Source organism: Euprymna scolopes, chromosome 23 (genome assembly GCF_053919585.1).
Source record: "Euprymna scolopes isolate OS-2025 chromosome 23, ASM5391958v1, whole genome shotgun sequence".
Classification (NCBI taxonomy): domain Eukaryota; kingdom Metazoa; phylum Mollusca; class Cephalopoda; order Sepiida; family Sepiolidae; genus Euprymna; species Euprymna scolopes.
The window spans coordinates 98,263,360-98,277,594 of record NC_136504.1 but is presented as its reverse complement, the minus strand read 5'-3'; positions in this window follow the sequence as shown (position 1 = coordinate 98,277,594).

Here is a 14,235-nt window from a genome sequence, read left to right as displayed (position 1 = left end):
TGGATGTCAGGCGCGAACGAACACCCCCATAATTTTATTATACCATATTTCTTCAAACTGAAACATAATTATCAAAGTGTACTTACGCAGATGAAAAGTCTTTATTAAAGTTTGTGCCGTTTTCCATTCTATGGAGGCCAAGCGCGAACGCAGACCCCACAATTTTATTATACCATCCTTATTTAAGTTAAAACATACTTATCAACGTATTATTATGTGCATCTATATCAAAAACACTTGTACACGTTTTTTTTTAATTTTAAATTTTTTTATTTCCATACTTTGTGGACCAGGCGCGTACGCAGATCCCACAATTTTAATGAACCACCGTTCTGCCAGATCAAACATACCCATTCTTGTGTCTCGATAAATCTACTATCATTATATGTGATCAGTTTTCTGTAATAGTCGACCATATAGGAGCCTATTCGTGACCAGACACACACACAGACGTTCAGCTTTTTATACATACATACACACACAGACATATATATATATATATATGTACAGGGTGGCCGAAAAGTCCCAGGACACTCTATTTTTAATATTTTGATCAGCTAAAGCATGCGATTATTGCAGCTTTTGCTAGCGTATCAAGGAATTCTCTAAAGAAAATGGCACAAAGAACCTGGAGGCGAATGGAATTGTGCAAGAACAACGAGGGCCAACATACTGATCCCCTAGACCACTAAATTACTCTAGTTGTTTTCTGCTTTGTTTCTAATAAAGTTCTCTTTTTTTGTTGAATATATATGTTTTGTGTGTGTTTCATTAAAAAATACTGTGTTTTATTAAAAATACATGTATAATGTCCTGGGACTTTTCGGCCACCCTGTATATATATATATATATATATATATATATATATATATATATAATGAATGACAAAAGTCTATATTCCAAAGTTCATGATGTTGACCATCTTACAATTTTATTCTTTTAATTCAGTTGACATTTACCATTCTTGACAGTATCTGTTTCGTAGCACAAAATCAATCACTTAGTTATTATATCAATTAGTGAATCTATTTTGCCTTTAACTTGATATAATACTTAAGTGACTGATTTTGTGCTACGAAACAGATACTGTTAAGAATTGTAAATGTCAACTGAATTAAAGGAATAAATTGTAAGATGATCAACATCATGAACTTTGGAATATAGACTTTTGTTATTTATTTATTATATTGCTCTGTAATTTCACTGAGCTTCTTAAGAATGTGTATGTATTATGAGGAAATAAAGTATATTTTCATATATGCATATATATATATATATATATATATATATATATATATATATATATATATATATATACAGAAAATGGTAAGGAAAGTAGCGCAAAAAGGGCATGGGTACACACTTACACACAAATATATATATATCTTCTATCTACTATTATATGAAAGGAACTTTGTCTGTGAGGGGTAATTGTTCCACTCGGAAACGGCTAGGCTTTTTTTTTCTTTTTCTCTTTTGATGTGTTTCGGATTATTCTTACGTAGGTTTTGTATAAGAAGCGATAACTGAAAAAAAAAAAAATCCGATCATACACGATTTTAACACTTATTATCCTTTTGTTTAAAGCACAATAGAACAATGATACTTGACTGTTTGCATTTCAAACTTTAAGGGATGCTATCATTTGCAGATTATTTTATCAAATCAACAGTAGATTCTCTACAGTGCAATGTGAACTAAAGCACTGCGGGGAGGAATTTGAAGCTTAATCCCGGTACAATGTGGAAGAGGAGGGTCCCTAACTATAGAGCAAGCAATCTATTTGGTTAAAAAAATGTGCGATTCTATCGATTTCGATGAGAATAAAAGTATGGCAGGGTGGAACATTTGTTCACTCTCATTTAATCCCGGACACTATCAGGTCTCCCTGCTAGTATATATATATATATATATATATATATTATATATATATATATATATATATATATATATATATATATACACACACAAGGTATCAATCATGCCGGGCTAATGAAAAAGAATTTCAAAAATTATCTGGCGAATATATCAGGTGGGCCAAGTACAACAGAAATACAAACAGTGGCGCTTGGAGAGACGATTAGAATGTTAAAAAGATCTCTCGGTTGGAGTAACCAAACTAACGGGAGAATGTTTGGCATCCGGTAGAATGTCCATCCCCAGCAAAAATAAAGTGATAAGAAAATTAAAACAAGTGAAAATATGTGTGTGTGTGTGTGTGTGTGTGTGTGTGTGTGTGTGTGTGTGTGTGTGTGTGTGTGTGCGCGCGCAATGGTAAGATATTTTATCGGGGTGCTCATCCCACAACTTCACACTCGCGTATGTCTTGATTTTACTTCTTGACAAGGGCGTGTATATAAATGAAAAACTCAAGGATGACTAGTAAAGGAAGAAAAAATACCGCAAAGCAAAAAGAAATAAAAGGGATCCGCCATAAACGAGAGGTAACGCTTGAATTTTACTTGTGTACAGGTAGAATCGCAAATGTGGTATGGGTGGGTATGCATCTAATCGCTTTGATGGTTTCTTGAAGGACATTAGAATGTAAGAAAAACACGAACAAATCTATTGTTACAATACGTCCGTTCAATCTACGCGTTTTACACTAAAAATGCGATTGCAAACCTAACAACACCCCAGCCGTTTTTGAAGATTCTGCCCATCTCTTTGATTAACTCATAGGTTACTTTATGCAGAATACGGACCGTGCTGAAATAATAAGGCTTTAGAAATCTATTCTTAACATGGGGAGGAGGGACTTTTTGCAACCATTCCGTACTTTCAAGTAACAATTCAATAAACAAAACATAACATAAAAATGTAATTTAACTTTAAAATCACATCTAAAAGATAACACGGTATGTATTCTGCATAAGTATGTTATATTTTGCCGGTGGCCGGTCGTCAAATGTGTATTTGATTTCTAAAAAAAATATCAATCTTTGTCATTTCCCGATTATACAATCATTGGCGATAATAAAATCACACATAGCTAGTTATAAAAATATTTCGTTTATTTTTAAATATAACCTTCTGTTTTCGAATGGCAATTTGACAAGTCTAATGGTTGCGTGACGGGGTTGGTATTGTGTGGAAAATAATGTTTTGCTTAGCAAACCTCTCGTGTGTCTCTCTCGACTTCTCTCTCTCTCTCTCTCTCTCTCTCTCTCTCTCTCTCTCTCTATCTATCTATCTATCTATCTCTGTATCTCTTTTTATTTGGCCCTGATGACGTCAACAGGTAATGTTTCAAAAATGTGACCACTCGCTGACCAGGGATTTTAAGTTCTAGAATTTGACCTTCCTTTGACGTTATGTTTGTATAGCACAATCACGTTGACACACCGGTTCTCGCCAGATCACTGAAGTTAAGCAATGATGAGCCTGGTCGGTACTAGATGGGTGACCATTTGGGATAGCGAGGCGCTGTATGTACCGCGAGGTAAAATACCAGGTTGAGAAACTGGCGCGGTCTATCCTTCTCTCGAGGATAGATGGGACTCTCTTAAGCCGTGGTAGGCACTCCATCGAGTGATGGCGTCACGATAAAAAATACCCTGACGAAGCATCGTATTCAGCTACCAACAAGATTTGAATTACTCTACAAACTCGTGTAGTGAGTTCAATCTGGAATGGATGGATGGACTGGCGTTTCATCCAGACTTGTGACTGACCGTTCACAGGATCTAAAATGGACGACATTTCATCCAGACTTGTGACTGACTTTTGTTTGACGTCACTCCCCAGGGACCGTTCACAGGATCTAAAATGGACGACATTTCATCCAGACTTGTGACTGACTTTTGTTTGACGTCACTCCCCAGGGACCGTTCACAGGATCTAAAATGGACGACATTTTCTTTCTTTTGTCCACCTCAAAGACATACTCGCTGTGAAGTGTAAGGAGCTACTATGACAAGTTCAAGATTTATATGGAGCAAATTGGGTAAGGCGCTGGCAACAACGTTATAGTTGATCTCTTACATGTTGGCACAGTCGGTAAAACAAGGGGCAGGAGTGAAATTCCAAGGGCGAGCGATTTGAAGAAAGAAAGTATTAGAGTAGTCAGTTTTCTGGCATCTAGGGGCATGTAAAAGTGAAAAGATTGCTGCTAGTCGGGTGGGTCGAGGGTATCCACGTTGGGGGGGTACAAGTGAATTAAGTTCATCGAAGCACATTCTGTGGAAGTATCAGCTCGGTGCAAAAGTTTTGCCGGTTTGTAGAAGGAGCATTTTAAACCATTTTAATTAATTTCATAGGCATTTTTATTGCTTCAAAATATTGTTATTACTTCAAAATATTGTTATTACTTCAAAATATTGTTATTACTTCAAAATATTGTTATTAATTAAATATATTGTTATTACTTCAAAATATTGTTATTACGTCAAAATATTGTTATTACTTCAAAATATTACCATGATTAATTTATAACTTTTGCTTTCACATTATCAAAGCATCATTGATATTTTTCTGCAATATTTTCACCCATGTTGACTCGAAAACGAACATTTTTAATCAACAGAAAGGGATTCACCTTCCATCATGATAATGCTCGTTTTCACAAAGCATTACTGACTAAAGATCTCCTAAGGAATTTGGTTGGGAAACACTGTCCTATTCTGCATATTATCTTAACTCCCTCAGACTATCATTTATTTCAAGAATTTAGATGGTCTGGAGATAAAATCACGAGAAGAAATTGAAACATCAGTTAGATTGATATTTCACATCCAAATCTAAAGAATTTTACAAGCGAGGCATTTATAAGCTCGTTGACAGATGGAGTCAGGTTAGAGAGAGAGAGAGAGAGAGAGAGAGAGAGAGAGAGCAAAAGGCGTTATTGTTATGAATAAACATTTTCCAAGTTTTTCATTTTTTTCATTTTTCAATATGAAAAAGTATGAATGGGTAAAAACATTTGCGCCGACCGAATGTCTTTGAAACAGAGGGACGCAATACAGCGGCTATGCGACAGAGACTGAAGCTTGGAAGACAGTAAGGAACATATGAGATTAGAAATTCTTCTTTGTAAACTGTCCAGCGGCAAGAGGCTAGTGTTTGGTGCACCAAAACGGAAGAAGTGAAACCTTGCTAAAGGGAAAAACACAAATCCAAATCACAATTTGTCCCAACCATTTTCACCACAGATCTATTTTGTCTGTGTGTGTATACGCAATACTTTGCGTAACGGTCAGCTGTGATTCGTTTGGCGAAAACAGGCATGTTAGGATTCGCGTAAAAATACATTGGGCAATTTGAACACTTCTGCACATGTATTAGTTGTAGTATTTGGACAACTGTTTTCATTTTTGTCGTTATTCTCACAAAAATTCGACCGATGTAACCTCCGACCTTTTTAGATGTATCTTGACAATGGCTCTTATTGCTGAATACCGGAAAGAATGTTTTTGTTCTTTTTTTCCCAAGAAACTATAATCGTTAGAATTCAAAATATGTGATGTGTTTACGGAAAATGTGTCGACTCATTTCTATTTTCGTCTTAATATATTCATTTATTTCAAATAATTATGTATGGCGTTACAGATATCGAGGTGGACAAAGAAATTACGGTTTCAGCCATTTTAAACCTGAGCATGGCAGACCAAAGAAATGCTATGTCAAACTTAAGCATGGCAGACCAACGAAATGCCATTTCAAACTTAAGCAAGGCAGACCAACGAAATGCCAATTAAAACTTAAGCATGGCAGACCAACAAAATCCCATTTCAAACTTAAGCAAAGCAGATCAAAAACAATGCTTAAATAGCATTGTTGTTGTTCTGCCTTACTTAAGTTTGAAATGGCATTTTTTAGTCTGCCATGCTTAAGTTTGAAATATGGCAAACCAGCGAAGTGCCATTTAGTCGTCAGCATGGCAGACCAAAGAAAAGATATTTCAAACTTGATCATGGCTCGCCAACGAAAATGTCATTTTAAACTTAAGTATGACAAACTATCCAAATGTCATTTCAAACTTAAGCATAACAGACCAACAATATGCCCTTTGAAACTTAAGCATAGTAGACCAACGAAATTACATTTCAAACTTAAACAAAGCAGACCAACTAAAAGACATTTCAAACTTAAGCATGGCAGATCAACAATATGCCCTTTCAGACTTAAGCATAGCAGACCAACGAAATGACATTTCGAACTTAAGCATGACAAAAGAAAGGAAATGGCATTGCAAACTTAAGCGTGAACAAATCGACACATTGACGGACAGGTCTTCTTATAGTGATGCTAGGTCGCAACTAGAAAAAAAGTGAAGAGAAGTTATGTTCCTTGTTCTAAAGGTGAACATACGTCAGTAGTTATTTACACATGCAAAACCTTCGAGCAAAATATGTTGAGACGAAGAACGAAGGGTGGAGTCCATGTAAATCGTACAAATATTTCCTCTGTATTGCTGTATTATTTATCAACATGTTCTGTTGTTCTAGACCATTACTGCATAGATGATTTCATATGCACTAAGTACCTCCACAGACTTTCTCAGCAAACACACACACACACACACACACACACACACACACACACACACACACACACACACACACACACACACACACACACACACGTGGTTTCAGCTGACGTAATCAATTTCACATGAAAAGAAAACAATAAAAATACCGTGAAAAAACAAAAGAAGTATAAAAAAGAGAAAAAAAACAAAAAAACAAGACCCGATATTCTTAAGATGCGTCTGTTGTAAACTTGCGTTTTTTGTGCGTTTACTTTGTCTTGTAACCAATAAACAAGTGAAACCTCCGACCTTGAGCATATAGTGCAACTGGGCAAAAGATGGTTGGTTAATTTTAGCTCATCCAAAACCAATCTTCTACTTTTTCACCATAAACGCCCTGATCCCCTACTCTGCCCCAATTGATATGAAAGGCTCTCGTCTCAAAAAGGCCCCCTGCTTTGACAAGCGTCTGGGTCTGACCTTTATAATGGTTGCATCATTCTACCGCTCCAGAACGTATCTCATTCCCGGCGCAATTCTCTACTTCTATAAGAGCCAGATACGTTCTTAAATGGAGTATTGTTACCTCATCTTGGCATACAATTCTAAAGGCTTTGTATATAAAAAGGAAACGTTCCACAATAAATTACATTAACTACGAACCCAGTCGTGATATTTTAAAGTGTCTAGGTACATAATTACAATAAATAGGCGAAAGGGAAAGAGAAAAACTGTACATTTTAATTATTTAATTGGAATTCATTATTGAGATAAGTATTACTTATTCATTTTTATTTTATTGCGAACTATTATCCTCATCTTTTTTTTTTTAGTTGTTTCACGACGTTTCGGCCAACTATTCCTCTGGCCTTCGTCAAGTGGTATAGGAACTCTGAATCTCCTGACTGCATCCACTGCAATTACTGTCTTCATGGTGAGACGACAACAAGAAGGCAGTAATTGCAGTGGATGGTGTCAAGAGATTCAGAATTCCTATCCCGTCGCGGTTACCACCCGAGGAAGGCCAGAGGAATAGTCGGCCGAAACGTTGTGAAACAACTAAGAAAATATGAGGATAATAGTCCGCAATAAAATAAAAATTAATGTAAGTTTTAAATTGTAAATTTTATTATATTGTAATTTTAATACACTTGCTTAAATATTATACATGCATACAATTGGATACGCCTTAAACACGTGAACACGTCTCACCACACGCACTATTATATAAATAGCCACGCGTTTTAAACCCCGCAGTCAAACAACAGCCTGAAGACGACTGAGCAGAAACAATGCAACAACACATAACATATGGATCCCACATACAAACATTCGATAATACTACAAAACGATTAATACGTAAACTAGCAGAATCCGTGGAAATTCCACGGTAGTTAAAAATTTGTAAAACTCATCCATATATAATACAATGATTGCAGAAATCTTCCTCTGGATCAAATTGCGATAGTTTTGCAATAACAAATACCACATAAAAATTTATTATGTCTAAACTATTACCCACCATCTTACGTAACTTTCGAACGCCGTCACATACACATTCATTCGTTATAATAAAACCCTACCTTAGTTCCTACAAGCGACATCATTACGATCACCAGAATCTTTAGACGAAGTAGTTCCTATTTTCCTCTCCAAATCAAAAGTCCTCCCATCTCTCCCAATCAACACCGAGTAATTATTATATTCATTATAACTATATTGCCATGCCACTCTTATTAACTGGATGAAACACTCATACACGTACAACTACCTTTACACTACAGTATTTGAAAATAATGATCTCTTCTAACATTCCGGCTGTTGCTATTGGCTAAAACCATAACATTCTATTATTCTGCATTACACACATTACTAAAAAAAATGAACACGTTAAACCTTATTCAATATAGCCGCTCAATCTACACGAATAATTACTTTTATGCATATTAAACCAAATTAATAATTTCACCACGCTCATATTTATAACTTTACGTAGTTATACCCTCACCTTTTACTACAGACACATTATCGGCACGTATTGCTTTTGATCAATTATAATTTTCTATCGTTTCTTTTCTGCGGTGTTACAGACTAATGTTTACAAAAACTTATCATAACATTAAATTTTAAGTTACACAAATAAATAGTCGTAAATTTGGCACAAAAAGTTAATAATGCTGTTGTTTCGTTGGTTTCAACGTCGTAAATTATGCCATTTTGCATTATTTAGATTAACATTATTTACATATTGGTACAATACAAAAATTTCGCCAAAGCTTTCTTTTTATCTTGTACGGTTTCTGCGTCCTAAATTATGCGATAATAAAATGAGCTGACCTCTTAGTAAACGAATACAAGCTGTTGTTTCTACCCGAGTATTAACAGAAAACCACCGAACCACTGATACTTTCATTATATGAAAACATTTACACAAAAAGCGGTGTCACATTTTCCTTTGATTTAACAGTAAGTGATATGGTACGGTACTTAAAAAGAAATACGAACCAACAATATTTCCTTTATATGAAAGCATTTAAAAAATAAGATGTTGTAACTATTTCTATTATTATTATTATTATTATTATTATTATTAAACAGTACATGTTATAGTAGCGTTTTAAAAACATTTGTCTTTAACATTAAAAAAAAAATTCGTCCCAGCTTTCTTCCTCTAATGTTTTAATTTAATAAAAAATATCTTTCACTCTAGCGTTCGAACTTATGAGATGAAACATGAACATACATAAAAGAGAGTTGTAGTATCCCCCTACATCAAAGTGGCACCTAGATTAGGGTGATTAGGGGGAAAAAAACCCAAAACAAAGAGCGTCTTCTAAATCCTTATACGATTATATTTTCTTCTTTGGTTTTGTTTTCCTTTGTTTTTAGAGGGCGTTTTGGGTGCTTTTTCTGCTTTTTTATTATTATTATTATTATTTAATACTACTGTGTACAGACTAACAAATCATAAAAACTATTTCTTATTAGAAAGAACATATTTTTACACTCAAAGACTGAATTACATCCACAACATTTCTCATTTTCATTAATTTTTATTCGGTTTGTATTTGACTACATTTACGTCAGTTTTTTATAATTTTTTTTCTGTCAAATAATTTACGCCGCTAAAGTACACATTTTCCCTTCATTACATTGATTATGGATAGACTTATTTGTTATATATTTGCTTTTTTTTTTTTTACTATAATTGGTTTTTGTTTAGTTATTCATTGAACTAAATTTTTATAAAACTAATATAATATATAATGATGTTTCTCCATAAAATTAATAAAAGTAGATTTTTTTTTAACTATTAAAAAGTATGAAGTTGATTGGTTGGTTGGTTGGTTCCTAGGTAATATATTGATTGGAAAAAAAATCAAACCTTAATAAACAATGACTTTCCCTATAAAATCGTTGATAAACTCATTAAACTCCATTTAAACAACGTCCATCCTTAAAAATTGAAACCCTAAACCTAAGAAAAACGACACCATCAAAGTATACTATAAAAAACAATTGCACATTAACTACAAAATAGAAAAACTAATAACAAAATTAATTAAAAGATACACAATACCCACCGACCAAAACAAAAAATCAAACAAATAATATATTAAACTTAATTTTAAACTTCCAATTTAATAATCAAAAACAATGACAACGCTAACACCACACTAAACCAAACTAATGTAGTATATGCATTTATTTGCCCCTTTGCATATATATATATATATATATATATATATATATATATATATATATATATATACCCGGTCGTAAAATACACTTTAATATGATATTTTCATTAATGCAGATTTCGTGTTTATTATCATATTATATTGGACTAAATATATATTAATCATTTAAAAAGTAAAAAAAAAAAAAAATGTCTCGTGCGCCACCATCGAGAATCGAAACCAAAACGTTTAGCTTACGATTTACGTTTTCTTTTGACGTGAATGACTGTACTATGAAAATACGTTTGCTGCAAGATTAAAAATTAAAACATCGACCAACAGCTATTACGTTACGCATGCATATTCGTAATGCCGTCATACGACCTTAATCTGGCAAATTCCATTTCTTTAATTTTCATACTTTTGCACCGATTTTCCCCCGGCTAAATCCCAAATGTAAAGCTTCGCATAGATTCGAATACCCTATATATTAAGTTTTATGTCTGTAGACCAAAAATTAACGTAAAAATTAACATAAAAATATACATAAAAATTAACATAAAAATTAACATAAAAATATACATAAAAATTAACATAAAAATATACATAAATATGTATAGAAAGAGGTTTGTGTTTACCATAAGCTTTTTACGCAAATATTACGCAAGTATAAATCATGTAGAATATCTGCATGAATATAATTACACGTTTAATTAATTACATGTTTAAAAGAATATGAAAATTAGCTAGTTTTTTTTTGCAGATGAATACAATTCCACGACCCATATATAACAAAGTTATATTTTTGTTTAAATAAGCAAAAAAAAGAGGGTTTTGAATAAGCAGAAAAAAGGTTTTTAATATGAATATCAATACACTAAAAAAAATTATAGGAGTATATATAATATATATATATATATATATATATATATATATATATATATATATATACGTACTTTCACATGCAAGCATATATATATATATATATATATATATATATAATATATTTTAGTCATCGACATACAGACCTGTTTCGTTGTTTCACAACTCATCAGTGCCGCTAGACTAACACCTATCCCAAACCGAGGATCGAACCTAGAACCGTCGTGATTACAGTCGGCAGCTCTACCCCTGACTACGGAATCGGTGGCCGAAATTAATCTGTCCGAATGTCTATTTAAATAAACATCCGTCCGCCACTCGTAGAGGGCTCAAACGTTTGTTTGTAAACAAACCGCGAGCTTCGCATTTTTTCAGCTGAATTAAGTAGCGAGTAAGATAATTTACGATAGTGCTCTACCCAAGAGGGGGGCTTTATAAAATATATTTTAGTCATCGACATACAGACCTGTTTCGTTGTTTCACAACTCATCAGTGCCGCTAGACTAACACCTATCCCAAGCCGAGGATCGAACTTAGAACCGTCGTGATGACACACACACACGAGATTTATTTTCACATACGCCGTCACTCACATTATATATATATATATATATATATATATATATATATATATATATATATATATATATATATATATATATGTATAATTTGTTTCCATCGGATTGTCGATGTACGGGAAACGGCCTTTTCAAGCACCTGTCACCTGCGATCAAAAGTGGGTTATATATGCACAGGAATATTAAATGCGTCGCATAAAAGAAAAGGGAACAGTTCAACTATTTATGTCTACTTTATTACGTATTCCCCGCCCGACCTATCTATACATGCATGTGTGTGTGTTTGAGAAAATAAAACAAAAAACAATCAAATAGATCGGCTTTGTTTAGTAGTATCCGTTCGAAATTTTATAGGACAACCGGAACCGCTATAAATAGTTTGTTATCTGAACCGACTGCAAATACACGCTCAAAAGATTGCTCGCTTTTTTTTTTTTTGTTTTGTTTTTTAATTACCATTTTCAATCTATGGTATCTGGGATTCTGAAAACTGCTTATAACTAATCGTTTTGGAGCATAGACCAGGGCTCGTTTATTTGTTTCTTCACAAGGATAGAGATGCAGCGGTCATAAATAAACAGTTATTTTTTTTTTCATAGGGAGAAATGTCCCCACTAGGAGGTTTGGTTACACACTGACCGATCCGTTGCAGTGTTCATTAATTTCATCTGTCCCCTGAAGAACTACTTCAGCCTCATTATATATTATTTTTATTTGACTCTATTGAGATGAGTAATTTATGTATTGATTCTGTTTTTGTGGACTGTTATTTTTATTTTTATAGTTGTTGTTGTTGTTGCTGTTGTTGTTGTTGTTTTACCACGTTTAATAGATTAATACATAAATTACTCATCTCCAAAGATTTCAATAAAAAAAAAAAATAATAATAATACATAATACTATTCGGTACGGACCCGACAATGGAAGACCAGATAAAGAACGAAAACTTGGATATATAAGACTAAACAAATCCAACCTTGGTAAGCCCCGGCGCAGTGGATAAAAGCGTCGACTCTATGCGGTTCCATGTGAGCATTGTCTGAAGAAAGCGGTTTTAGTTCTACCCAAAGCAGGCCAGAGGATTAGTTGGCCGAAATGTGGTGAGATAAAAACAACTGTGGAAGGCAGTGATTACTGGAGATACAAGACTCAGCTTCCTATCCCGTCGTAGTTAATCACACGAAGAAGGCCAGAGGATGAGTTGGCCGAAACGTGGTGAAACAACAACTATGAAGATGAGGATAACAGTCCGCAGAAAAAAAAAAAACTGCTTCAGCCCCATTGGGAATTACGGTTGGTTAGCAGAGCGAGCAACGAAGAAATACACCCCTTCTCTCTAACTTGCATCTGTCCACTGGACGCGCAAACGTCGACTATCTTCGCCTGAAAATGAATGCTGACGGACTTTCCGAGATCCATAGAATTTTCTATCTTACCTCTCTTCACTTAGACGCTGTCCAACTTTTTCCACCTATACGAAACGATGTAGGTAACTTCATTTGATAAAGCCTTTCATTGTTGTTGTAGAATGGGGGTTTCTGCGACGGTTTTCCTTATATATATATATATATATATATATATATATATATATATATATATATATATATTAGTCTTGGAAGTTTGTTAATCTTTAAAACTATGCAAAAAAAATTATTTTTATCATTCATTAGAAAACTATTTAATAACCTGCAATCAATGCATCAACTTGATCTCTCGAATTCACTATAGTACTAATGTAATTTAAGGGATCATCAGTTGTTTACTATGAAACACTGTTTCGGGGATTTAATTTATATATATATATATATATATATATATATATATATATATATATATATATACCAACTAGCAAAAGTACCCGTCGTTGACTGGGTCCAAAAACAGCTTACAGAAAATGGACTCTGATTTATTAAAGTATGATAGGTTATGAAAACGAAGGGTTGTAAAGAGATAGCTTCGGATTCGGAGGTATTAAAACCAAAGCAAAATATGATGAAAGTAAAAATAAAATAGGTAAACCCCATAATTTATTATACCATACCCCAAGGACGTCTTGTATGACGAGCTGGCAACAGGACAGCCCACTTCCCAAGGTCGCCCGGTTCTCCGCTACAAAACTGATGGGCGTCGACCCGTGCAGCTGGGAGCAGCTAGCAGACGACCACGGAGAACAGGAGACGATGCAGAAAACAGCGTCAAAATGCCGCAGACCCCAGCATACCATCCTTACTGTGCCCATGTAGCAGAGACTGTCATTCTCGAATGGGGTTCCAGGGACACGCTGAAGACGCCCACAGACAATCCGCTGAATCAAGAAGACGCATGCCATTATCTTCCGAAATAGAAGATTGCCTACTATAAGAACAGATACTACAGTTCGCTCGTATGCAAAAGACTAAGGTGTGATCGAATAATTGTCTATTATTATTATTATTATTATTATTATTGGCTCACAAAGAACTTTCACATAGGTTATCAAATATCTCATTGAATACAGGCTATGGTGTTCCTTGGAAGCTGAGTGACAACAAGTCCCCCCAGATTTTCCAGTACTCTCCACCTCTTTCGATACCATTTGCAAATAAATTTGCATTATCGCAACAGCTGCTTGCCATTGATTTCTCGT